The sequence below is a fragment of the Dendrobates tinctorius genome, unplaced genomic scaffold (assembly GCF_039654945.1).
Source record: "Dendrobates tinctorius isolate UK_male_01 unplaced genomic scaffold, ASM3965494v1 ptg000015l, whole genome shotgun sequence".
In the NCBI taxonomy this organism is placed as follows: domain Eukaryota; kingdom Metazoa; phylum Chordata; class Amphibia; order Anura; family Dendrobatidae; genus Dendrobates; species Dendrobates tinctorius.
Genome location: NW_027361683.1, coordinates 38,363,333 through 38,386,968, shown reverse-complemented (window position 1 = coordinate 38,386,968; position 23,636 = coordinate 38,363,333).

Here is a 23,636-nt window from a genome sequence, read left to right as displayed (position 1 = left end):
AAAGAAGCACGGGGAGGTATGCCATGGGCAGGCGAGTTCTGCACGTGCTATAGAGAGCACGTAGAGCACAGTGCAGAAACAGCATGAGGTGCAAGGGAGCACAAAGAGCACGCCTGGGGCACTGGCTAGCTGATCGGGCTGCGGCACTGACGGGCAAGACTCCAGCGAACCCGACTGAGGCATGGCAGGCGACACAGCTGACACTGACCGACGAGCACAGCTGAGGCACGAGCAGGAGGGCACGGCTAGGGCGGGCACGGCTGAGGCACAAACAGGAGGCTAGGAAGGCCAGGCGCATGCAAAGGGCACATGAAGAAACAGAGCAAGGGAAGACAAGACGAGAAACAAGACTGAGCTTAGGCAGTGTACGAAACCAGGGACGGAAGCATAGGCAGAAACACGGAATCAGGTCAGAGCAAGAACAGAGCTAGCAGCGGAGCGTAGGCCGAAGCCCAGAGCCGGGCCAAGGGAGAACCTTGGGACTAGCCTGGAAACGTGCAAGAGTGCACAATAGGAACGAGTCAAGCAGCGGAGCGTAGGCCGAAGCCCAGAGCCGGGCCAAGGAGCGTCTTGGGACTAGACATGGAAAAGATCACGAAAGGAAAGAGAGGAGGAATGGTGCGTGTGCCAGGGAGCACTACAGAGCACCATAGGAGAGAGCGAGGCAGAGCACGCAAAGACTGAGACCATAGGGAGGAACAAGGCAGAGTATAGCGAAGGCAAGACATGGCAAAAACAGGCAAGGCAGAGAATAACAGAAGGACTACAAGTCCAAGCAGGACAAGGACGAACATGGCACGGCGGACAAACATAAGACAAGGCACAGGGCAAGAGATGGCATACGAGCACGGAGCGTGTGCAGAGACGCACGACAGAGCAGAGTGCACGGGCACAGAATAGAGGGAGCGACCCAGCAGACAAACAGCCATGCAGGGAAGCAACACAATACTCAGGCCCTGAGCATAGAAAGGGGCGGTCTAATATAGGGCATAGCACCTCCTCTTCCCGGTCAGGACCAGGGGAGAACTTCCTAGTTCAGATGCTCCAGGATCACAGAGCGCAGTCACATGATCAGGGTTTCAGACATGACGAGATTATCACAGAACCAGACAGTGCATGATCCTAGAAAGGACACATGATCAGGGATTCTAGACATGACGAGATGATTGCAGAACCAGACAGTGCAGGATCCTAGGAAAGGTCACATGATCAAGGTTTCTAGACATGACGAGAAGATCGCAGAAGGCAAAGCAGAAACGCAGGCATCTTGCAGCTCAGCAGACATAAGGCGAGTGTGCACACTGCTCTAGGGAACAAGCAGGATAGCAGACAAGATTTCCACATGTACATCGCTTCAGGAGTTCAGACATGACACTGGCACTGGACTGCTTGACTGTGTGCATGGCATTATGATGTCTGAAGACTACCAACAAATTTTGCAGCATAATTTAGGGCCCAGTGTGAGAAAGCTGGGTCTCCCTCAGAGGTCATGGGTCTTCCAGCAGTACAATGACCCAAAACACACTTCAAAAAGCACTAGAAAATGGTTTGAGAGAAAGCACTGGAGACTTCTAAGGTGGCCAGCAATGAGTCCAGACCTGAATCCCATAGAACACCTGTGGAGAGATCTAAAAATGGCATTTTGGAGAAGGCACCCTTCAAATATCAGGGACCTGGAGCAGTTTGCCAAAGAAGAATGGTCTACAATTCCAGCAGAGCATTGTAAGAAACTCATTGATGGTTACCGGAAGCGGTTGGTTGCAGTTATTTTGGCTAAAGGTTGTGCAACCAAGTATTAGGCTGAGGGTGCCAATACTTTTGTCTGGCCCATTTTTGGAGTTTTGTGTGAAATGATCAATGTTTTGCTTCATTCTCTTTTGAGTTTTTTTCATTTAAGACAAATTAAATGAAGATAATATTACCAAAGAATTTGTGTTTGCAATCATTTTCAGGAAGAAGCTGAGTATTATCTGACAGAATTGCAGGGGTGTCAATACTTTTGGCCACAACTGTATGTTCTCAATCAACCCAAAAGACTCAAGTATCAAAGCTTAATATTTTTGGACGTTGGAGTGGGATTTTTTTAGATTTGGCTATCTTAGGAGGATATTAGAGTAGATTTATTAAGGCAACTTAATAAAAACCAAATATATACCCATCTCACTTGTTTATTTTCACCAGGTAAACCAATATAACAAGACAATTTAGAAAAACATTTCTAACATTCAAAACAAACAAACAAAAAAAAAAAAAATCAGTGACCAATATAGCCACCTTTCTTGATGACACTCAAAAGCCTTCCATCCATAGATTCTGTCAGTTGCTTGATCTGTTTACAATCAACATTGCGTGCAGCAGCCACCACAGCCTCCCAGACACTGTTCTGAGAGGTGTACTGCTTTCCCTTCCTGTAGATCTCACATTTTATGAGGGACCACAGGTTCTCTACGGGGTTCAGATCAGGTGAACAAGGGGGCCATGTTATTTTTTCTTCTTTTAGACCTTTACTTGCCAGCCACGCTGTGGAGTATTTGGATGCATGTGATGGAGCATTGTCCTGCATCAAAATCATGTTTTACCGACTTCTTCCTGTACCACTGCTTGAAGGTGTCTTCCAGAAACTGGCAGTAGGTCTGGGAGTTGAGCTCCACTCCATCCTCAACCTGAAAAGGTCCCATACCAGTACCCCACCTCCACCTTGCTGGGATCTGAGTCGGAGTGGAGCGCTCTGCCCTTTACTGATCCAGCCTCGGGCCCATCCATCTGGCCCATCAAGAGTCGCTCTCATTTCATCAGTCCATAAAACCTTAGAAAAATCAGTCTTAAGATATTTCTTGGCCCAGTCTTGACACTTTATCTTATGTTTCTTGTTCAAAGGAGGTAGTTTTTCAGCCTTCCTTACCTTGGCCATGTCCCCGAGTATGGCACACCTTGTGCTTTTTGATACTCCAGTGACATCGCAGCTCTGAAATACGGCAAAACTGGTGGCAAATGGCATCTTGGCAGCTTAATGCTTGATTTTCCTCAATTGATGGGCAGTTATTTTGCGCCTTTGTTATCAACACTCTTCTTGCGACCCTGTTGGATATTTGCCATGAAACGCTTAACTGTTTGGTGATCACTCTTCAAAAGTTTGGCAATTTCAAGACTGCTGCATCCCTCTGCAAGACATCTCACAATTTTTGACTTTTCAGAGTCCGTCAAATCTCTCTTCTGACCCATTTTGCCAAAGGAAAGGAAGTTGCCTAATAATTAAGCACACCTTATATAGGGTGTTGATTTCATTACACCACACCCCTCCTCATTACAGAGATGCAAATCACCTGATTTACACAATTGGCAGTTGGCTTTCAAGCCTATACAGCTTGGAGTAGGACAACATGTATAAAAAGGATGATGTGATCAAAATACGCATTTGCCTCATAATGGACCCATTTTACTGAATGTAACACTATATGGGGCCCATTATACTGTAAGAAGCACTATGCAGGGCCCATTGTACTGAAAGGAGCAATATATGGGGCCCATAATACGGTATGGAGCACTGTATGGGCCCATGATACTGAACGGAGCAATATATGGGGCCGATTATATTGATTGGAGCCCAATATGTGGACTATTATACTGAATGCAGCAATATATGGGGTGCATTATTCTGAATACAGCACTATATTAGGCCCATTATGCTGAATGAAGCAATATACGGGGCCCATTATACTGAGTGGAGCAATATATGGGGCCCATTAAAATGAATGGAGCATTATATGAGCCCATGATACTGAGTGGAGCAATATATGGGGCCCATTATACTGTCTTTGTTATGAGCGGTGGAACGCACTAAATAAAATTATAATAAAGTGCGTTCACCGCTCGGGGTCCACCGTGCGGTAGATGGTAAAACCACTGTTAGGTGGTGGCAGAGCTATGAGGTGGTAGTGTGCACAGGGTTAAAGGCATCACCCAAGTGCACTGTGCAGACTCTGTTACACACACATAGCTGCATGCTAAAGCACATGTAGTGGTAATACTGGAGCAATGGCGCGCTGGTGCTAATACTGGCTCTGACTCAAACACTCACACATTCGTAATAACCAAGGAATGGGGGTTTCAAATGAGTCAGTCATTCACCAGTCCATGCATCCATCAAACATACAGCAGCAAGTATGACTATACTAGTGCATGGCGGATCAGCCATGCGCACTTTTTATAGCGTATGGGACCTGCCGGAAATCTCCAGAACTCCCAGAGGAGCCAATAGGATTCAGAGCAGGACCAGAGCACCTGACACCTGATCTCCAATAGGAGCTCGTCCTGTGAGAATGCTCAGAAGCTGGTACAAAGGACTTAGCCTCTGGAGATAAATGTGAGGAACTGGATCTCTGCATAGGTATGGCAGAACACAGATTCCTAACAGTATTGAGCACTATATGTGGCCAATTATACTGATTGGAGCATTCTATGGGGCCCATTATATTGTAAGGAGCACCCTACAAGGCCCATGATACTGAATGGAGCAATATATGGTGCCAGTTATACTGAATGAAGCACAACATGGGGACCATTATACTTAATGAAGCACTATATGGAGCACATTATACTGTATGGAGCACTATAAGTGGCCCATTATACTGAATGGAGCAATATGTGAACAGGGCCAGTTTTAGGCAAAGTGGGGCCCTAGGCAAAGTTTAAAATGGGGCCCTTAATGCTAACATATTGCACATCACACAGAATCATTTAGATTGTATTTACATGCGCTGACTTCAGGCTGCTAAATGAGTGTGATTGACAATATTCAAGTCGTTCAACACTTGTTTCCTGGCCTCGTTCCACCATCTGAGAAAGAATGATGGGAACAGAACAATCACTAATGATCACTAGCAGATCACCACACAGTATCATGTTATCAGCAGCACATCTTCAGTTTACACCCCATAGTCCTCCATATAATATAATGCCATCATAATCCTCCATATTGTATAATACACTCTCTGCAGTCCTCCATATAATATAATGTGCTCCATAGTCCTCCATATAGTATAATATACTCCTCAGTCCTCCATATAGTATAATACACTCCCCATAGTCCTCAATATAGTATAGTACATGCCTCATAGCCCTCCATTAACCCCTTTCTGCCATCCGACGTACTATCCCGTCCATGTGCCCTGGGCCCCTATGCCCATGGACGGGATAGTACGTCGGCGCGATCAGCGGCGCCCACGTGGTGAGCGCCGCTGATCGCGGCCGGGTGTCAGCTGATTATCACAGCTGACACCCGGCACAATGTGTCAGGGGCGGTCACGGACCGCCCCCGACACGTTAACCCCTTGCACACCGTGATCAAACATGATCGCGGTGTACCGGGGGTTAAAGGGAAGCATCGGCAGGGAGGGGGCTCCCTCCGTGCTTCCCTGAGCCCCCCACGGCAGCGCAATGTGCAGCGCTGCTGCGGGGGGCTCCTTTCCTCCAGGCCCCCGAATCCAAGATGGCGACGGGGGCCTGAGGAAGCTGGCTTCCTCAGTGCCTGCAAAGCGCAGGCATGCAGAAGCCTTCAGCAGTGCATGTGTCAGATCGCTGATCTGTCACAGTGATCTGTGATGTGACAGATCAGCGATCTGTCACAGGACAGTGATGTCCCACCTGAGACTATTTAATAAAGTAAAAAAAAAAAAATAAAAAAAAAAAAAAAATCGCCAAATAAATTAGAAAAAAAAAAAAAATATTCCCCCAATAAATCCATTTTTTGGAAATCATAAAAAAAAAAACAAAAAAAACAATAAAAGTACACATATTAGGTATCGCCGCGTCCGTAATGACCCGCCCTATAAAACTGTCCCATTAGTTAACCCCTTTAGCGAACCCCTTAAAAAATAAAAAACAAAGCAAAAAATAATGATTTATTATCATACCGCCAAACAAAAAGTGTAATAACGCGCGATCAAAAAGACACATATAAATATCCATGACACCGCTGAAAACGTCATCTTGTCCCGCAAAAAACGAGCCACCACACAGCATCATCAGCGAAAAAATAAAAAAGTTATAGCTCACAGAATAAAGCGATGCAAAAATAATTATTTTTTATATAAAATAGTTTTCATTGCATAAAACCGACAAAAACATAAAAAAAAGACCTACCTGAGGTATCGCTGTAACCGTACTGACCCGAAGAATAAAACCGCTTTATCAATTTTACCGCACGCGGAACGGTGTAAACGCACCCCCCCAAAAGAAATTCATGAAACGCTGGTTTTTGTTCATTCTGCGTCCCAAAAATAGGAATAAAAAGCGATCAAAAAATGTCACGTGCCCGAAAATGGTACCAATAAAAAAGTCAACTCGTCCCGCAAAAAATAAGACCTCACATGACTTGGTGGGTCAAAATACGGAAAAATTATAGCTCTCAATATGTGGTGATGCAAAAACTATTTTTACAATAAAAAGCGTCTTTTAGCGTGCGACAGCCGCCAAACATAAAAACCGCCATAAATAGTAAATCAAACCCCCCGATATCACCCCCTTAGTTAGGGAAAAATAATAAAATTAAAAAAAAAAAAAAAAGTATTTATCTCCATTTTCCCATTAGGGTTAGGGCTAGAGTTATAATTGGGGGGTTTCCACTGTTTGAGCACATCAGGGGCTCTCCAATTGCAACATGGCGTCTGATCTCAATTCCAGCCAATTCTGAGTTGAAAAAGTCAAATGGTGCTCCTTCCCTTCCAAGCTCTGCCATGCGCCCAAACAGTGTTTTACCCCCACATGTAGGGTATCAGCCTACTCAGGACAAATTGCAAAACAATTTTTGGGGTCCAATTTCTCCTGTTACCCTTAGGAAAATAAAAAATTGGGGGCAAAAATATCATTTTTGTGGAAAAAATGATTTTTTTATTTTCACGTCCGAGTGTTATAAACTTCTGTGAAGCACTTGGGGGTTCAAAGTGCTCACCACACATCTAGATAAGTTCCGTGGAGGGTCTAGTGTCCAAAATGGGGTCACTTGTGGGGAGTTTCAATAGTTTAGGTACATCAGGGGCTCTCCAAACGCACATGACACCCGCAGACCATTCCATCAAAGTCTGCATTCCAAAACGTCACTACTTCCCTTCCGAGCCCCGACGTGTGCCCATACAGTAGTTTTCTCCCACATATGGGGTATCAGCATACTCAGGACAAATTGCACAATAACTTTTAGGGTCCTGTTACCCTTGGGAAAATAAAAATTGGGGTGAAAAGATCATTTTTGTGGAAAAAATATGATTTTTTAATTGTACCGCTGTACGTTATAAACTTCTGTAAAGCCCTTGTGGGTTCAAAGTCCTCACCACATATCTAGATAAGTTCCTTGGGGGGGTCTAGTTTCCAAAATGGGGTCACTTGTAGGGGGTTTCCACTGTTTAGGTACATCAGGGGCTCTCCAAACGTGACATGGCGTCCAATCTGAATTCCAGCCAATTTTGCATTGAAAAAGTCAAACGGCGCTCCTTCCATTCTGAGCTCTGCCATGCACCGAAACAGTGGTTCCCCCCCACATATCCGGTATCTGCGTACTCAGGACAAATTGCACAATAACTTTTGCAGTCCAATTTCTCCTGTTACCCTTGGTAAAATAAAAAAAATTGAACCTGAAGTATTTTTTTTATGAAAAAAAGTTAGATGTTCATTTTTTTTAAATATTCAAAAAAATTCCTGTGACGCACCTAAAGGGTTAATAAACTTCTTGAATGTGGTTTTGAGCACTTTAAGGGGTGCAGTTTTTAGAATGGTGTCACTTTTGGGTATTTTCTATAATATAGACCCCTCAAAGTGGCTTCAAATGTGATGTGATCCTAAAAATAAAATGGTGTTGTAAAAATGAGAAATCGCTGGTCAACTTTTAACCCTTATAATTTCCTAACAAAAAAAAATTTTGGTTCCAAAATTGTGCTGATGTAAAGTAAACATGTGGGAAATGTTAGTTATCAAGTTTTTTGTGTGCCGTATCTCTGTGATTTAAGGGCATAAAAATTCAAAGTTGGAAAATTGCGACATTTTCAAAATTTTCGCCAAATTTCCGTTTTTCTCACAAATAAACGCAAGTTATTTGAATTAAATTTTTGCACTAACATGAAGTACAATATGTCACGAGAAAACAATGTCAGAATCACCGGGATCCATGGAAGCGTTCCAGAGTTATGACCTCATAAAGGTACAGTGGTCAGAATTGTAAAAATTGGCCCGGTCATGAACGTGCAAACCACCCTTGGGGGTGAAGGGGTTAAAATACACTGCTCAGTCCTCCATATAGTATAATACACTCCTCATAGTGCTCCATATAGTATAAGCACCGCCATAGTCATCCATGTAGTACAATTCACATCCCATAGTATAATGCACCCCATAGGTCTTCATATAATGTATTCCCCATAGTCCTCGATACAGTATAATGCAGCCACCACAGAGCATAATGCAGCTACCCCTCAGAGTATAATGCAGCCACTCCACAGAATATAGTGTAACCCTCCCATAGAATATAATGCAGCCCCTCCATAGAATATATGGCAACTCCCTCAGAGTATAATGCAGCCCCTCCATAGAATACAATGTAGCCCTCCTCATATAGTATAATGCAGCCCCCCTAGAATATAATAAAGCCCCCATACAATATAATCTAGCCCCCCATAGAATATAATGCAGCCCCCCAGAGAATACAATGTAGCCTCCTCATATAGTATAATGTAGCCCCCTCACAGAGTATGATGCAATCACCCCCCATAGAATATAATATAATACAGCCCACCTCCCGATATAATATGGGGGGTTACATTATATTCTATAACACAGCCTCCCCCATAGAATATAATGTAAAATGTACCCACTTGGTATATAACGCAGCCACATTGAATATAGCCCAACACCACATGGTATATAGCACAGCATGGCATAGCCCTGCATGGTATATAACCCAGCATGGTATATAGCCCAGCACGGTATATACATCTGCACTAACCAGGGTGCAGCGGACCAAAAGTAAAATGGCAACTGCACAGGTGCAATAATACCAAATGAAATAGCCAGCCTACAATCAGGGATTGGCCATGTGGTACACCAGTGCAAAAAAAATAATCCACGTGTGGCAGTGTTCACACAGGGAATGCAGAGCTTCTGGTTCACAGCCTCTTAGTGACACCATATAGGGGGGCTGCCCAGTGCTAACTAAAATGCATCCCGTGCGAACAGAGGCCACAGTTAGCAGAACCATTTGGGCCCAACTGCACCCTGAAAAAAATTAACAGTGCACAGAAACATATCAATATATGTAAGGTATTGGTTTTCTCTTGATTTTTTTGGAGGATTTTTTCCTCTTTCTGAGGTTTTAATGTTAGAGTAGGACTGGCAAGTGTAAGGAACTTTGACGCAGTTTGCCAGCTTCCGTATTATTGCCATAATATCAACCAATATCTTACATATATTGATATGTTTTTGTGCACTGTTTATTTTTTCAGGGTGCAGTTGGGCCCAAATGGTTCTGCTAACTGTGGCCTCTGTTCACACGGGATGCATTTTAGTTAGTAACACCATATAAGGGGCTGCCCAGTGCTAAGAGGCTGTGAACCAGAAGCTCTGCATTCCCTGTGTGAACACTGCCACATGCGGATTATTTTTTTGCACTGATGTACCACATGGCCAATCCCTGATTGTAGGTTGGCTATTTCATTTGGTATTATTGCACCTGTGCAGTTGCCATTTTACTTGGGTCCGCTGCACCCTGGTTAGTGCAGATGTATTTAGGCCTGTCTGGTTTTCTCTTGATTTTTTTGGAGGATTTTTTCGGAGGTTTTAATGTTACAGCATAGTTTATAGCCCAGCATGGTATATAGCCGCCCCCCCGAAAGGCTCCACAGTCCAGTACTCACACTGATCTATAAAAAAAAAAAAAAAAAAAAAAAAGCACTCCTCAACTCACCTTCTCCTCGCGCTGCTCCCGGCTCCTGTCTCCCGCTCTGCCTGGCACACAGTGAGAGCACGCGATGATGTCTGATGATCTGTCAGAGGCAGAGCGGGGAATGATGGGAGAGGGAGCGTCAGCTGACGCTCTCTCCATCATTGCTATGAACTGTACCGGCAGTTGCCGGTATAGTTCAATGCGGCAGCGGCGGGGGGACGCCGGCGCTGGGGGCAGGCGGGCCCCCCCTGCCTCACCGGGGCCCCATAGCGGCTGCGTGATGTGCCGCTAGCTGGGGGCCCCTGGGGGAGTGGGAACCCTAGGCAGCTGCCTGGTCTGCCTGCCCTGAATGCCGACCCTGTATGTGAAGCCCATTACATATATAGGGCACATTGTAATGTATCGAGAAATACATGGGGCCCATTATACGCTGAGAAGCAATATATGGGGCCAATTTTACTGAATGCAGCAATATATGGGGTCCATTATACTGATTGAAGCAATGTATAGGGCCCATTATTCTGTTTGGAGCAATATATGGGGCCCATTACACTGTCTGAAGCAATATATGGGGCCCATTGTACTGAATGGAGCAATATATGGCGGCCATTATACAGAAAGGAGAAATATATGGGGCCCATTATACTGTATGGAGCACTATGGTGCCCATAATACTGTATGGAGATCTATATGGGGCCCATTATACTGTATGAAGGTGTATGTGGTACCCATAATGCTGTAAAGAGGACTCTGTGGTGCCCATAATACTGTACGGGGGACTGTGTGGTCCCCTTAATACTGTATTGAGGACTATATGGAGCACTATATAGGAGAAAAATGACTTTTGCAAAGGGTAAACTGCTGAGGACAGTTTTTACTGATAGGGTAGATTTATCAATATCCTGTTTACCTGTAATACTTCAGGTACCTAAACTCCGGAACCTGTGGACCCTCTTTCACCTGAATCCATTCTGCTGTATGGTATTGTAGAATTTACAATATATTTTACTCAGGTAATATAAGTACAGTTAGCGAAATCTTTGGCATTGTACCATTCTTATATTTGTGCTTGCCTCATGAATCAAGGTATGTGTTAAAGGGGCCCACTGAGACTTCTTTGGCCAGAGCCCATGAAAGCCCGGAGACAGCCCTGAGAACATCTTGAAAACTTCCTCCAAAGTCTCTAAACTCAAAAACATTGTTTCCGCTTTGTCTTTAGCTATGGCTATGTCCATACTCAGAGGTTGTTTTTTTTCTTAATTGAAAAAAATTGAGAACAAACTCTCAGAATCCTCCTCAAAAACTGGAAGGTTATGCAGTTTCCTCTAAAAATAAATGGTAAAGGGCTCCATGTGGACATACCCACAGGGTATGTGCACATGACATCTTTTGCAGTTGGATTCCAACTGCAATCACCTGAAGAACTGCAGCAAATTCACGAAAAAATGAATACTGTGCACAGCAATGTAAAAACATCATTTTATTTTAATAAAGTATTTTTTGGTGTGTTTTTCTTTTTTTATTGCTGGGTTAGTAATGGGGGTGTCTGATAAACACGTTTCTATTACAAGCACCAGGGCTTGATGCCAGCTGTGTTCTTGGTCACTTGACAGCTGAAATCAGCCTCAAACACCATTCGGCCATATTCACACGTTCACTAGTTGGTCAGTATTATACATCAGTATTTGTAAGTCAAAATCAGGAGTGGATGAAAAAAAATGCAGAAGTGGTGACGTGTTTCTATGATACTTTTCCTCTGATTGTCCCACTCCTGGTTTTGGCTTACAAATACAGATGTAAAATACTGACCAAACACGGAGTGTGTGAATGAGGCCTTACCTTGATTGCCAGTGCACCAGGGCAAGAGCAATGGCGAAGTGCCAGAATTGGCGCATCTCATGTGATGCTCCCCTTCTGGGGCGCCTGCGGGCTTGTACTTTTAGGCTGGGAAGGGCCCAATAACCGGGGACCTTCCCAGCCTGATAACATCATCTCACAGCTGTCTGCATTACCTGGTTACAAAAAAATGGGGAGGTTCCCATTTTCTTTTTTTCATTTATTTTCCAGTCTATACTTAAATATTTATTAAGTTAACCCCTTAACGTCCAATGACTGATATATCCAACATTGGACACCGCCCCCTGTTTGGTACGGGCTCTGGCGAGGAGTCCTCACCTTTTCCGGCACATGACAGCTGATCTAATCAGCTGTCATGTGCCCCTAACAGCCGCAGGTGGGATCGTGATCCACACGCGGCTGTTGACATGTTAAATGCCGCAGTCAAACTTTGACAGTGGCATTTAACATGAATGCGCAGGACGTAACCCCGTCCTTCAGTGTCCATGTCACATGATGGTGGTTCGCCGATGGGTTGGCATGACAACCCGGGATCTGCAGCAGACCCCTGTGTTTGTCATAGCCGGATAGCTATGAGCAGGGCCGCCATCAGGGCATGACTGCCCTTACTGCTGTATGGGGCCCGATGAACAGCAGTACAGAAGGGGGCCCGCAGGTCAGGGGCCCCGCTCCTGTACTTCTAGTCATCGGACCCCAAGTGCTGTGCGCTGCAGCCGGGCCTGCGGTGCGCCGTGCACACATCAGCAGAGCTGCAACAGCTGACATGTGGTGACGTCATGATTATCACAGGCCTTCACCATTGATCAGCTCCGCCCCATGATCACATGATGATGACGTCACCACAGGTCCTTCAGCTCACAGAGCATCTTCGCTGCAGGAGTGCAGCCAGGTGAGAATTTTTTTAAATTTTATTTAATTATTGAAAGCGGCCAATATGTTTCCCTGGCAGGATTGCGACACATGGACCATGTGCCTCCATCCTGCCAGGGCAAATTGGAGGCACACGGGCAGATTGGAGAGTGACAAGGGGGGCAGGATGGAGACGGGCATGATTGGAGACACAGGGGGCATGATTGGAGACACAGGGGGCAGAATGGAGATATGGGGCAGGGTTGGAGACAGATGGGGCAGGGTTGGAGACAGATGGGGCAGGGTTGGAGACAGATGGGGCAGGGTTGGAGACAGATGGGGCAGGGTTGGAGACAGATGGGGCAGGATCATGGGGCAGGATCATGGGGCAGGATCATGGGGCAGGATCATGGGGCAGGATCATGGGGCAGGATCATGGGGCAGGATCATGGGGCAGGATCATGGGGCAGGATCATGGGGCAGGATCATGGGGCAGGATCATGGGGCAGGATCATGGGGCAGGATCATGGGGCAGGATCATGGGGCAGGATCATGGGGCAGGATCATGGGGCAGGATGGATACGAAGGAGACAGAAGGGGCAGGATGGGGAGCTCATATGGGGCAGAATAGATACTCATGAGGGCAGGATGAGAGAACATATGGCTGAGGCCAGGAATGAGACACACGGGGTTCTGGATGGGGGATATTACGATAGGGGTTAATTAAGGGATATTATTACTGCAGTGATGCATTTATTTTATTTTTAGAGTATACTGTTTTAAATGGGGGGGTGGTCCTGTTACTGTGTAGAGTGATACTATGTCGCCTTTTTTTCTTCATGTGGTGTAATGTAGAAGTTGGGAAAAAAATAAGTAATGTGTTCTGCAAGTGGAGCTCTAGGTAACTTATTTCTTGCAGAGACAAGTCCTGGCTGTAAGAAGTGATGGCGGTCTGTGCTGGATGAAAGGTGAAAAGCAAAGATGAAGGACTTCACCTAGAGACGTCACTGGTGAGACTGTTACCTGTACACTGACACTAACCTCCCAAAAACTTGCAAAAGCAAGAGACCAACTGAATACAAACGCATGGGCCATGCACATAGTGAATAAGTTGGTAGGACAGTATTCACACCACCAAGAGACCACACAGAAACAGTACAACAAACGTGAAAAAATACCCAGCTGTAAAAAAATATCTAACAATAAATAGGTACTGTTCACATGGTCAGGTTTTAGATACATTGGTTAGGACTGCTCTGAAGGGTATACCTTGGCATTTGGTAGAGCGGCTTAGTATATTTTTTGCAAAAAACATATCAACTAAATACTCTGTTTTGTTATCTCTTTACTAGCACTTGCTGTTTATTGTTAGATATTTTTTACAGCAGTGTATTTTTTCACGTTTGTTGTACTGTGTTTCTCTGTGTTTTAGTCTCTTGGTGGTGTGAAAACTGTCCTACCGACTTATTCACAATGTGCATGGCCCATGAGTTTGTATTCAATTGGTCTCTTGCTGTTGCAAGTTTTTGGGAGGTTCCCATCCCTCATGTGGGCCATGCACAAATAAAGCCGTCTCACACAGCGTGTCCACTTCAGACATTACCTTTCTGAATCCTGCTCATATACTGTTCACATGGTCAGGTTTTGAATACGTAGGTTAGGACTGCTCTGCAGGGTATACCTTGGCGTCTGGTAGAGCGGCTTAGTATATATTTTTTGCAAACAGCGTATCAACTAAATACCCTGTTTTGTTATCTTTTTACTAGTACTTGCTGTTTATTGTTAGATATTTTTTTACAGCAGAGTATTTTATCACATTTGTTGTACTGTGTTTCTCTGTATTTTAGTCTCTTGGTGGTGTGAACACTGTCCTACCGACTTATTCACAATGTGCATGGCCCATGCGTTTGTATTCAATTTGACACTATACACTGCATTGTTATGACTAGGTCACCGAGGAGTATGGCAGGAATAGGCTAGGCCACCAGGAAACCAGAAACGTTGGTAACTTAGTGGATTGCAGACCCCTAATCCTAAAAACACAACTAGCAGTAGCCGTGGGGCGTACCTACGATGCCCTAGACGCTGTTAGGGCTGGCGGAATGTACCAAATTATAAAATAGTAGTAGGTGTGTTTGCAGCCGGGGTCCACCGTGCAGAGGTGGTACACTGCTGTTAGACAATGGCGGAAGAATAGAGCGGCATGAAAACAGTCACACGTGGATTACGTCACCCAGTGTGAACAGGAGTGGACTCTGTTAACTCACAGAGCCGCACAACCGCTGAACGTGGATGCCGGAGCCTGTTAAGCTCACAGAGCCCAGCCAAAGAGCGCACAGCAAACGGCCACAAAACTCTACCCCAAGGACAAGGGGTTAGAGTCCCTCTAGGCCCACTGAGCGCGGGTGTCGCTGCCGCGAATGCCGCTATAGATGCTGGCTATGGAGTGTGGAGCACTTGCACTGAGGCGTGCCGAGTCACTGGTGAGGACTAATGCCTGACTCAGACTCTGACCTACCTATGCCTAAGCCTGGGCGCTAGCAGGCTAGGCTGCACAACACATGCGTACCAAGGGTAGGGGTTTCATAATGAGTCAGTCACCAGAGGCAGTCATATGTGCATACATCACTCACTCCTTATAGTCTGAAAATACAATCTATCCTAGTGCATGGCCGAGCGGCCATGCGAACCTTTTATAGCCGTGGGCGTCCGGGACCTTCCTGGCTTCTCAGATGGACCAATCCGAACAGGAGCAGGACCTGAGCACGTGACCTTCGATCCCCAAATGAGAGATCACTTCATGGGCGGCATGCTCAGTGGCCCGACATGGGGACTTAGTCCCTGGAGAATCTCGCTGCTGAGCAGCATGTATTGCCATAGCTGTGCCGGAGCTGGCAGCAGCAAATAAACCCACGGAGCTGGTCTGGTCAGAACGCCGGGACCGACGAGTTTGCTGAGCAAACTCCTCTGCGGCTGGAGAGGAATGGGAGACCGCCGGAAGCAAAGCTCGGGATTCCCGCTGTGCAGCGACAAGAACCCGACGCCTAATATTACCCCCCCTCCTAGGGCCCCCTCCTCTCTGAGCCTCATTCCGCAATGAGAAGAGGAGCGTGGATGTTCTCCACTGGCTCCCAGGTCCGAGCCTCAGGACCATGACCCTTCCAATCCACCAAATAAAATTTTTTACCTCGCATCATCTTGCATCCCACGATGGCATAGACCTCAAACTCGTCAGACGACAGGTCTGATGTCCCGGCAGATGGCTCAGAAAACCGGGACATGTGAACCGGCTTAATGAGAGACACATGAAACGTGTCCGAGAAGGCCAAGTGTGGTGGAAGAGCCAGACGATAGACCACGGGGTTGATCTGCTCGAGGACCTTGAAAAGGACCAATATAGCACGGTGCGAACTTAGTGGATTCTACCCGCAGCTTGGTGTTTCGAGCGGAGAGCCACACCAAGTCGCCAGGGGCGAAGGTCAGAGCCAGGTACTGGCGAGTGTCAGTGGAGGACCTCATTCTATCCTTTTAGACCCGGATAGCATCCTGCGTGTGATCCCAAATGTCATGTGCCTCCACCGCCCAGTCTGACAGAGTCGGTGGACGACAGGCATGGGCACGGGGACGCACGGATGCTGGCCATAATTTAAGAGGAATGGGGTCTGACCGGTGGAGTCGGCCACAGCGTTGTTCAAAGCGAACTCCGCCCACGGCAGCAAGGGTGCCCAATCATCCTGCCTTGCCGAGACAAAATGTAGCAGATATGTCACCAGGGTCTGGTTGGCTCTCTCAACCAAGCTGTTCGTCTCGGGACAGAGCTCTCTCCAGAATCGAGATGCAAACTGAGGACCCCGGTCGCTGACAATCTTATCCGGCATGCCGTGCAGGCAGAAAACATGTTTAATAAACAACGCTGCCAGGCCCCGTGCCGAAGGTAGCTGAGAGAGTGGTACCAGATGCACCATCTTGGAGAAATGATCGGTGACCACCCAAATGATGGTACTGCCGCTGGACTTGGGCAGACCCACCACAAAGTCCATACCGACCATCTCCCAGGGCCTGTCCACAAGCGGCAGAGGATAGAGTAACCCAGCGGGCCACTGCCGAGAGGGCCGATTCTGAGCGCAAGAGATGCACGCCCGAATATAGTCCCCGACGTCACGGGCCATGTGCGGCCACCAGTACATCCTCGCCAGGAGTTCAGAGGTCCGTTTGATCCCAAAATGGCCACCCACTCTGGACAAATAAGCCCAAGAGAGGTCCTCCGATCGCAGATGGGCAGGGACCAAAGTCTTGCCCGGAGGTACAGACTCGAGAGCAACCGGAGCCACGGTCCTCAGGCTCCTCCTCCTCCGATGACACCACGGAGCGAGAAAGAGCATCGGCCCGGACGTTCTTCTCCCTGGATAGAAAATGCAGTGTGAAATGGAATCGGGAGAAGAACAAGGACCATCTGGCCTGGCGAGAATTCAGCCGCTGGGCTGTCTGTAAATAGACCAAATTTTTGTGGTAGGTAAACACCTGGAATGGGTGGCAAGCCCCCTCCAGGAAGTGTCTCCACTCTGTGAAGGCCAGCTTCATTGCCAGCAACTCCCTGTCCCCAATGGAATAATTCCTCTCCGCCGGTGTGAAGGTCTTGGAGAAGAAGCATGGGTGCTTCCGACCTTGCGAGTCCTTCTGAAAAAGGACCGCTCCAGCACCGATGGAGGAGGCATCCACCTCCAGGATGAAGGGCTTATCTACATCAGGGCGATGTAGAATGGGAGCGCTAGCAAAGTGGGACTTAATGGAGGCAAAGGCCTTGGAGACAGTCTCCGACCACAATTTGGGATTTGCACCCTTCTTGGTGAGGGCTACCAAAGTTGAGAAATGGGGAATGAATTGGCGATAGTAATTTATGAACCCCATAAAGCGCTGCACCTCTGAGAGAATGGGGTTCCTGCCAATCCATCACTGCCTGTAGCTTGGCAGGATCCATGGCCAAACCTTGGGCTGAGATGATGTAGCCCAGGAAAGGCAAGGACTCCTGCTCAAACACACATTTCTCTAACTTGGCATAAAGAGAGTTGACCCGCAGGAGATCAAAAACTTTGCGAACATCTCTCCGGTGGGAGTCAATGTCTGGAGAGTAAATGAGAATATTGTCCAGATAGACTACTACCAAGGTGGTAAGCATATCCCAGAAGATATCATTCACAAAGTCTTGGAAGACGGCTGGAGCGTTACATAGCCCGAAGGGAATCACCAGGTATTCATAGTGCCCGTCTCTGGTGTTAAAAGCAGTCTTCCATTCGTCCCCCTCACGGATGCAAATCAGGTTATAGGCTCCCCGCAGATCGATCTTAGTAAACACTCTCGCTCCCTGTAGCCTATCAAACAGTTCCGATATCAGGGGCAGAGGATACTTGTTCTTAACGGTTATGGCGTTAAGACCCCTGTAATCGATGCATGGACGTAATTCTCCATTCTTCTTTTGGACAAAGAAGAATTCCGCTCCCGCCGGAGACACAGACTTCCTAATGCATCCTCTTGCCAGATTCTCCCTGATATACTGAGACATGGCCTCTGTCTCTGGGAGAGATAGGGGATATACTCGACCCCGGGGAGGCTCAGCACCGAGCAAGAGGTCAATAGGACATTCGTAAGGGCGGTGCGGGGGAAGGGTCTCTGCCGCCTTCTTGGAGAAAACATCTGCATACTGTTGATATGGCTTGGGAAGCGAGGAGAGATCAGCAGGAACCTCAGAAGTAGCGACCTGCATGCAGTCTCTCAGACACCTACCCTCGCAGGACTTACTCCAACCGAGGATTTTTCCCGAAGACCACTCTGTGGGGGGGAATGAGATCGTAGCCAGGGAACCCTTAGGAGGACCTGGTCGATCCCTTTGGGCATCACAAGGAGAGACAGCATCTCCTGATGAGAAGGGGACAAAGTCTCAGTGGAGCCGTCTGGTGGGTAATTTGGTACTGGAGTGTCGCCCCATTCACCACTCTGATGGTGACTGGTTGAGGTAGTAAGACCAGGGGGATTGCGTGTTGTTGAGCAAAGGCAGATGACATGAAATTGCCCTCCACTCCAGAGTCCACGCAAACATCCACAATCAGAGTGGAAGAATTAAACTCTAATGCCCCTTTAAACAGGAGCTTGGAGGAGAAAGTTGCGGTGTCTAGTAGGCCCCCCTCCGATAACCACTAGACAGGAGCGTTTCCCGAGCGCTGTGGGCACTGGTTAGCAAGGTGCCCAGTCTGCTGACAGCGGAAGCAGACTGGAGATACCCGCACGGACCGGGCCCTGGACCCCGTGCGGGACACCTCCATGGCCTCTGAAGGCTTGGGGGGCTGACCGGGAGGTTCCAGTGGTCTCGCAAAATTTGGAGCCAACTTATATCGTTGGCGGGACTTGGAGCGGAGCGCTCGCTCCGTGAAGCGAATGTCAATTCGGGTAGAGACCGTAATGAGCTCCTCTAAAGTGGTGGGCACCTCCCTGGTGGCCAGGGCGTCTTTGACATGATCAGCCAGGCCTCTCCAGAACACAGGTTTGAGAACCTTATCTGGCCACTCCAGCTCCGAGGCCAGAGTTCTGAAGAGGATGGCATACTGGCTGACCAGAGACGCACCCTGGGTTAGAGCCAGCAACTGAAGTGCGGTATCGTGCATGACCTGAGGACCCAGGAACACCTGCTTCAGAGTGACCAGTAAATGGGTGGCATTCTGTACCAGGAGATCTCCGCGCTCCCACAATGCAGTGGCCCACTCCAGGGCCCTGCCCGACAGGAGGGAGATGATAAACCCCACTTTGGCCCGCTCGGAGGGAAATCGAGTGGTCAGCAACTCCAGGTGAATGGAGCACTGACTCACGAAACCCCTGCATGAAGCACCATCACCCTAGAGCTTCTCGGGCAGCGGGAGGCGGGACAAGGTCAGGGCAGGACTGGCCGTGGAGACACGAGCGACAGCCTCTGTAGCTGCTTGGATGGTGACCGAGGTAACATCCGCCAGCTGCTGGATGTACCTATGCAGTCACTGTTCGTCCGCCATTACTAGCCAGACCCTGGCGCTAGGATAATGTTAGGGCTGGCGGAACGCACCAAATTATAAAATAGTAGTCGGTGCGTTCGCAGCCGGGGTCCACTGTGCAGAGGTGGTACACTGCTTCTAGACAATGGCGGAAGAATAGAGTGGCGTGAAAACAGTCACACGTGGGTTATGTCACCCAGCGTGAACAGGAGCTGACTCTGTTAATTCACAGAGCCGCACAACCACTGAACGTGGATGCCGGAGCCTGTTAAGCTCACAGAGCCTGGCCAAAGAGCGCACAGCAAACGGCCACAGAACTCTACCCCAAGGACACGGGGTTAGAGTCCCTCTAGGCCCACTGAGCGCGCGGTGTCGCTGCCGCGAATGCCGCTATAGACGCTGGCTATGGAGTGTGGAGCACTTTCACTGAGGCGGGCCGAGTCACTGGTGAGGATTAATGCCTGACTCAGACTCTGACCTACCTATGCCTAAGCCTGGGTGCTAGCAGGCTAGGCTGCACAACACATGCGTACCAAGGGTAGGAGTTCCATAATGAGTAAGTCACCAGAGACATTCATACGTGCATACATCACTCACTCCTTACAGTCTATCCTAGTGCATGGCTGAGCGGCCATGCAAACCTTTTATAGCCACGGGCATCCGGGACCTTCCTGGCTTCTCGGAAGGACCAATCCGAACAGGAGCAGGACCTGAGCACGTGACTTTCGATGTCCAATGGGAGATCACTCCACGGGCATGCTCAGTGGCCCGACATGGAGACTTAGTCCCTGGAGAATCTCGCTGCTGAGCAGCATGTATTGCAATAGCTGTGCCAGAGCTGGCAGCAGCAAATAAACCCACGGAGCTGGTCTGGGCAGAGCGCAGGGACCGACGAGTTTGCTGAGCAACCTCCTCTGCGGCTGGAGAGGAATGAGAGACCGCCGGAAGCAAAGCTCAGGATTCCCGCTGTGCAGCGTCAGGAACCCGATGCCTAACAGATGCCTCTCACAGCCGGAGAACTAACTATGCTTAAAGCAAGAAGGGTGAAATCTAAACTGCCCCAGAGTAGAACCCCAAAGAAATAGATAGCCCCCAAACATATTGTCGGTGAGACAAGAGGAGGCACAAATACAGGCAGAAAATAGACTGAGCAAATGATGGGGTCCAAACTGTCTAGATAGGAAAGACACTTTCTACAATCATGCAAAAACCCTAAAAAATCCAACACGTCTGATGTACAAAAACACTGAGGTCTCATGACCTCTCCCCCACTATATCAGCATTCTGGTGTGAACTGGCAGCAAAGCAAAAGAGACTAATATAACAGGGGACTGAACAAACTGACACAAGCTGTAACAGGGAGCATGCTGAACCCTCACAGCAAAGCAGAAAGAGGCAAAACCAGATCAGAAGTAAAGGATTAGCAAATGAACAACTTAACTGAAAGATGCAGGATCAGGCAAGAGACAGCAGACCTCAAAATGCACAGGAAGAAATTATCACCAGCAGCAACTGAGGGAAGCCTGCTCACTTATATCCTCTCAGTCAGTAACCCCTGATTTCCAATCATTATCGGCAGGTGGCAAACTTCTGTCAACCAGGCCAGCTCCTCTACCCGCAGTAACCACTAGAGGGAGCCCCGACTCAGAAGTCAGATCAAGAGAATTCACAACAGTACCCCCCCTTGAGGAAGGGTCACCGAACCCTCATCCATGCCACCAGGCTGATCAGGATGGGCTCGGTGAAAAGCACAAACCAATCTCTCGGCATGAATGTTAGAAGCAGAGACCCAAGAATTATTCTCCTGGCCATAACCTTTCCACTTGACCAAGTACTGGAGTTTCCGTCTAGCCAGACAAGAATCCAATATCTTCTCTACCTCATACTCCAAATTACCCTTAACCAATACAGAGTCAGGGGCGCCGCCATGGGAACTACTGGTTCCACAAACCTTTTCAACAAAGATTTATGAAAAATGTTATGAATCTTAAATCTAAATGGAAGAGCAAAATGGAAAGAAACGGGATTAAGGATTTCCAAAATCATATAAGGTCCAATGAACCTTGACTTGAATTTTGGAGACGCAACCTTCATAGGAATATTTTTTGAGGACAACCAAAACCATATCACCCACTTTAAATCGGGGACCAATGGTCCTATACCGGTTGGGAAACCGTTGGGCCTTTTCCAGAGAGTGGGAAAACTTATCCACTACTTGGTCCCAAATCTGCTGCATACTCTCTACCACAGAATCCACACTTGGGCAGGCCGAAGCTTCCACCTGCCCCGAAGAAAATCGAGGATGAAACCCAAAGTTACAGAAAAAAGGAGACATCAAAGTGGCAGAACCAGCCCTATTGTTTAGCGTGAATTCGGCCAAGGGCAAAAATGAGACCCAGTCATCTTGATCAGCAGATATGAAACATCTCAGATAGGATTCCAAAGTCTGGTTTGTTCTCTCAGTCTGCCCATTGGTCTGAGGATAAAATGCCGACACAATGTTCTCAGGAATCCTGTGCAAACGAACCACCTGTTGTAAAAACAAGGGCACCAACTCTGAAGAAGATGGCAACTTTCGGAGTGGTACAAGATGGACCATCTTAGAAAATCTATCATAGATCACTCAGAAGTCATTCTCTGAGAGACAGGGAGATCAGAAATAAAATCCATTGAGATGGGTCCATGGCCTCCTGGGCACCGGCAGGGTCATCAACAAACCACTAGAACGAGAACAGGGCTTGGACCGAGAACAAGTCCCACAGGACTGCACAAAATTCATGACATCACGAGATAAGGCAGGCCACCAAAAAGACCGACTCACCAAATCTCTGGTACCAAAAATACCTGGATGACCAGCTAACGCGGAGCAATGAATTTCAGACATCACTCTTGTCCTCCACTTGTCAGGGACATACAATTTTCCCAAGGGCATCGTTCAGGTTTGTCCTCCTGAAATTCCTCCAGGGCACGTCTCAAATCAGGAGAGAAGGCGGAAAGAACTACACCCTCATTTAGATTGGTAGTAGGCTCGGTCACATCAAGAGAATCTGCAAAGAAACTCCTAGAAAGGGCGTCCGCCGTAACATTCTTAGTGACCGGAAGAAAGAAGACCACAAAATTAAAAAGCGTGAAAAAAAGGCCCACCTAGCCTGTCTGGGATTCAAGCGCTTGGCTGATTCAATATGAATCAAATTCTTGTGGTCAGTGAGGACCACAACTTGATGTCTAGCTCCCTCCAACCAATGTCTCCACTCTTCAAATGCCCACTTCATGGCCAACAATTCCCGATTCCCCATGTCATAGTTACTTTAAGATGGGGAAAATTTTTGAGAAAAGAAGGTACAGGGATTCATCTTAAAGGTTACCGGATCTCTTTGGGACAAAACGGCTCCCGCACCAATCTCAGAAGCATCTATCTCCACCTAAAATGGGAGTAAAACATCAGGTTGCCGTAGAACCAGAGCAGAAGTGAATCTCCGCTTAAGCTCCTGAAATGCCGAGACTGCCTCTGGAGACCAATTCACCACATCAGCGCCCTTTTTGGTCAAGTCCGTCAGTGGTTTAACAATACCAGAAAAATTGCTTATAAATTTACGGTAGAAATTAGCAAAACTCAAACTTCTGGAGAGCCTTCAGAGAAGTTGGCTGAACCCAATCATAAATGGCCTGTACCTTGGCCGGGTCCATTTCAATAGCAGACGGGGACAAAATGAATCCCAAAAACTAAATCCTCTGTACACCAAAGACATTTCGATCCCCTAACATACAGTGTACACTGTGTGCAGAATTTTTAGGCAAATGAGTATTTTGATCACATCATCCTTTTTATACATGTTGTCCTACTGTAAGCTGTATAGGCTTGAAATCCAACTGCCAAATATGTAAATCAGGTGATTTGCATCTCTAATGAGGAGGGGTGTGGTCTAACAACATCAACACCCTATATAAGGTGTGTGTCAGGAACACTACACTCGCTCACTGAGCCAGTG